Source organism: Ovis aries, chromosome 6 (assembly GCF_016772045.2).
Source record: "Ovis aries strain OAR_USU_Benz2616 breed Rambouillet chromosome 6, ARS-UI_Ramb_v3.0, whole genome shotgun sequence".
Taxonomy (NCBI): Eukaryota; Metazoa; Chordata; class Mammalia; order Artiodactyla; family Bovidae; genus Ovis; species Ovis aries.
In genome coordinates, this window is record NC_056059.1 from 115,430,757 (window position 1) to 115,436,086 (window position 5,330).

The window sequence follows — 5,330 nt, forward strand, 5'->3', positions numbered from 1 at the left end:
AAAAGGCTGGGAGCAAGTAAACAGTACATCGTGGAAAAACATCTTTGCAAACAAGATGTTGAAGTAGTGATGTGACTGATGGAAAACCATTAGTGGCTGTTTCCATAACCAAAGACTTGGGGGAGTTGCTGAGAAAGGTCGTCACTAGCTGACGGCCTGAAGGTTTGACATTGAGGACTGTGCATTGTATATCTTTATCCCTGATCCGAGATTGTAAGAAACAGATATCTCTAGAGCACGTACAAGGAAGGCGATGTTAGCGATAAAAAGCATGCAAGGATTAGGACCTGGGCTTTTGCCTGTGAATGGCGTCAGCCCCACCTGATCCCCACCTTATTTCTGAGTCTTTATTTTTTTTTTTTAACAAGGATAATTTAGTTTTTGAGAATGATACACAAGAAGGACAGAAGCATGAATTCACTATGATTACTTTCATCATCTAATTCTTCCCCCACCAATACTACTGCTCAGTAAGCTCACATTTCCAAAACAGTCCTAATTCCAATTCCACTGTATCCTGTTCAGGACCACAAAACAAAATGGAAGAGTTCCCAATTGCTTTTACAACACAGCAAAACTCTTGTTCTTGAACTGGATAAGGACAAACACACTGTGATCAACATCATTCACAAAGCTGAGACACTGAAGTTTATTTAGCCTTCCATTGAAACAATTCAAGTTTGACAATTTTCTAAAGGAAACAGAGACGAATCTGCCTATCATCATAAAGAACAGGAACCCAAAGAGGCTACAGAATGGCTCCCCCAGCTGGGCCAGGCCCTCAGTTCTGAGAAGGCTGAACGCTCCCTCTTCAATCGCAGAGGGAAGGGTTGGCCGGCTGCCTCTCTGGCTCAGGCCTCCTTGTCCTCCTCCCTCGCAGCCTCTGCAGACTGAAGTGGGAAGGCCCTCAAAGCCCTTTGTCTGACCCCAAGCACAAACGCCATGACTTGCTGTTTTCTGGTCTCCGCATAGGCCCAGGGACCCCACAGGAACTTGTAGCGAGCAGGGTCACTGTCAGGCACCTGCCGGTACTCCAGGTATCCCTCCCGCACCCACACTTGGGTCAGCAGCTCCCTGGGCTCCCCAAAGATGGAGTGCTCCCTCCCAACACACACCCCCATCTGCTGAGTGCTCCCCAGACCACCTCCTCAGGGGCCAGGTCTCCATTCCTCATGATCTGGCTGAGGATCAGCACCAAGAGGCTGGGCCTTGGGCAGGCCCTGCCCACTGCTCTGCATTGCATCACAGGTGAGGCCCAGGGCAGGGGCGACAGTGTAGGTATGCTCCCTGGGGTCTACCTCCCTCACCTCCACGCCAAAGACCAGCTGCAGGCACTGCGAGGCATGGCTGAAGCCCACCGGGAAGTGCTCCTGGTTATCCCTGAGGACCATCTTCAGCATTTCCGCCGGGGAGGTCAGCTCCTTGGCTCGACACTTAAGGAGCAGGAACTTCATCAGATTAGGTCTCACTGGAGAATTCCATGGACTGTACAGGCCATGGTGTTGCCAGGAGTCGGACACGACTTTCACTTCCTGTTGTTTACTCAGTGTCATCTTGCTTGTTTTAAGTACAGTTCCTCTTCAGTTCCAAGGTTGGTTTGTTCCCACTTCCTTGAGACCAGTTCTCAGAATCGTGGCAGCTTATGTTATGGCTATCGTCTGGTCATCATGGAGTTTAACTTTTTCCACTTCATGGGGGCGGGGAGTTCACTATCTGCAAAACAGCTCAAAGGATAAAGCTCAGAATATTATCTATAGCCTTGGAGGAGGGAGTGAAGGTCGTTGACTTTGTTTAATGACTAAACTATTACCATTCGGTATTTTAAAAGTTTTCTGTTTTGTTTTATGTGCTTTTGGCCATGCCATCCATCTTGTACCATTTTAGTTTCTCAACCAGGGTTTGAGCCCAGTCCACGGCAGTGAGAGCTCTGGTCCTGTCCACTGGACCACCAGGGAACTCCCTTATTATTTGGTCTTGTTTGACTGCTTTTCTTTGTTTCTGCATTTTCTTATTTCTCCGGTTAATTTATTCTTTGGCTAAAGTTTTTCTACAGACAAAAGGCAGGTGGAGGACACGGAGGGGAAAGACTTAAGGGTCCTGCTCTGTCTCACTCTTATCTGAAGGCCTTGGCCTCCAGGTTTCTGCTCAGCGATCACTCGTCTGTGCATGTGACATGCACCAGGGCTGCAGGGACCGAATCAGTCAGGACCGCAAGGGGACAGCCTCAGGGCCCAGACGCTTAACAGCACAGAGGCTGAGAAATAGGCATTTTGTTATGTTTCTGAAGAACTGAGCCCACGGTTAAATGAAACAGCATGCTTGTTACACACGAGAAGCCAAGCAGACACCTTGCCTCAATGCTGTTTTGATTATGGACGTTACATAACAAGTTGAATGAGGAAACAAAGGCATTTTGCATCCTGAGCTCCACTAACACAAGTCAGGCCAAGTTCCTAATGAAAACATTGCTCTTGGCTGTGATGAAACCAATGATTGCAGATAGGCGATGATCTTTGCAAAACTGAGAAACACGGGAGAAGGCTGCCCTCCACCCCCCAGCTCCCCGAGAGTGAACAAAACTGTGCCCCTGTGAACTCTTCTGCTTTGTTCTGTGCTCTGCATTTGGAGCCGGGTCTTCTGAAGTCAGCACTCCCTTGAAGAATTTTTTCCCCCCACCACAATTGGTTCTATTTAACTCAGTTGTCACTGAGTCCTCCTTTCACAAAGCCTTTCCATCAAGATTGGAGGAGTTTTCTAGTGTAAAAAAAAAGAAAGAAAGAAACAAAACCTTCCTCCTTCTGCCACCCCTGGATCCCATACGTCTTGACTGTCGTCTGTTTCCTATTCCATGATCAAGGTTCCTCAAGGGTGGGATCTTATTTGGCTCTGCATCCTCAGTGCTAAGCCCAGGTCCCTTCACATCTGAGCAACACTTTGTAATGATTAATCTTTTGGCTGCCCCACAGGCTAAACATCTTTGGACAGCACTGGAGGTTAAATTATGCCTCCCCCCAAAGACATACCAAAGTCCTAACCCACTGTACCTGTGACCTTACTTGGAAGTCAGGTCTTTGCCAGAGAAGAGACACAGAGAAACACAAGAAGGCCAAGTGGCCGTGGAGGAAGAGATCAGAGTTAAACGGCCACAGGCCCAGGACACTCACAGTTGCTGGCAATCACCAGAAGCTGAGAGGCAAGAAATAGATCCTGCCACCAAGCCTTCAGGCCTGTGATAGCAAATCTCTACAGTTTTAAACCACCCAGTTTGGGCTAATTGGTTATGACAACCCTAGGAAACCAAAACAGCATGAAAATCAATTACATGGTCAAAGACTATGAGGTTTAGCAATCATTTACCTCTTGATTCCATAGACATTGGGCTTTGCTCTTTTCTCTGATAAACTACATGACTTGAGTTAGTTTTCAATCTTTGATTCTGATAGAGACCCTTTAGAAAAAAAAAATCCCAACTGAGGGATGAATGTTCAAAAAGACTGGAGAATCTGTGAGGTGTTTTTGGAGTCTTGTAACAGGAGGGAAGGGGCAGAGCACAACTTCAGAGAATGGCATAGCCCAAGGACACAACCTAAACCGACTAAAATCCAATGGGGCCGAGATGGCAGACAAGACTAGACCTTGACCCTGAGTCAGCAAGTGAGACGACTGTTGAAAGACCAAGGAGTGGGTGATGGCCCAAATCCAGGAAATCTCCGCCCCCTTCCCCAAAATAGTTGGAATGGTCCTCCAACTCATTAGCATATGAAATTACCCAGCCTATAAAAGCTAACCATGCCATGCTTCATGGCCACCTTTGCCTGCGATGGCTCACACTGTGTCTGTGGAGTCTGTGCCTCTCTGTATCTGAATAAACCCACTTCTTATCTATCACTTCATCTCTCATTGAATTCATCCTGTGATGAGACATCAAGAACCTGAACTTCATCAGGTTCTGAAACTACATACTGTGGGTTTTGGCTAGGTTTGAGTCTCAGACACGTGGGTTCAAGTCCCAAGCAGGGTTTTGGCTGGGTTTGAGTCTCAGCCGTGTGGGTTCAAGGCCCAACCTGAGGTAAACGGTTTCAGTATCACCAGATTCTACAGACTGTGAAGGTGATGTTCACCTACACTGGGAGTAGCTGCCCTTTTCTGCTCCTCCTTGGACACACGGTTTCCCTCATGGCTTAGACAGTAAGAATCTGCCTGCAAACCAGGAGATCAGAGTTCAATCTCTGGGTGAAGATCCTCTGCACAAGGGAATGGCTACCCATTCCAGTATTCTTGCCTGGAGAATTCCAAGACCGAGGCGCCTAGAGGGCCACAGTGCATGGGGTCGCAGTCAGATGCAGCTGAGCAACTAACACTTTCACTTGGGGACAGGTGGGTGACAGCTGACCACCCGTCCTAGTAAGCACCACAGGGCAGCACTCAGATGCAGGGGTGCATCGGCTGCCACTTCCTCACACGGGAAAGCAAGCCCAGAGTCAAATGCAGAAGCAGGGGCTCTCGGATGGGGGCTAAGCCTGAACGTTCGTGAGCCAAACATGGGCTCCTTGATGTTGATCAGGAACCAATATGGAGACAACCAAATTCCAGACACAGGAATAATTTTAATGATTCCATAAATACACCCCAGCCAGAATTCTCCAAAAGTCAACTCGGGTCACGTTACTGTTGGCCCCGACACCCTTGAACGTACCCCAGTTCAGTTCAGTTGCTCAGTTGTGTCCTACTCTTTGGGACCCCATGGACTGCAACACACCAGGCCTCCCTGTCCATCACCAACTCCAGGAGTTTACTCAAACTCATGGGTACGAGTCAGTGATGCCACCCAAACATCTCATCCTCTGTCGTCCCCTTCTCCTCCCGCCTTCAATCTTTCCCAGCATCAAGGTCTTTTCAAAATGAGTCAGCTCTTCACATCAGCTGGCCAAAATATTGGAGCTTCAGCTTCAGCATCAGTCCTTCCAATAAATATTCAGGACTGATTTCTTTTAGGATGGACTGGTTGGATCTCCTTGCAGTCCAAGGGACTCTACAGAGTCTTCTCCGACACCACAGTTCAAAAGCATCAATTCTTTTGCCGCTCAGCTTTCTTTATGGTCCGAGTCTCACATCCCTACATGGCTACTGGGAAAACCACAGCTTTGACTAGGAGGACCTTTGAGCAATTCCTCAGCTCAGAACTCTCCACCAGAACCACATGCCAAGAAACTCAAAATAAGAGAAGCGATGGCTGCGCCATCTTCCCTTTCACTTCCGGTCCCCAGCGCCCCGCCCCGTGACGCAAACGGGCCGCGCCAGGCCGTGTGCGTCATCGCCGCGCGCCGTTT

At 48.5% G+C, this 5,330-nt stretch overlaps 1 pseudogene; it reads right to left on the minus strand.

Moving 5' to 3' along the window:
- Positions 1–628: 628 nt before the first annotated feature.
- Positions 629–1,692, minus strand: LOC114115253 (melanoma-associated antigen 10-like; annotated as a pseudogene).
- Positions 1,693–5,330: the final 3,638 nt, after the last annotated feature.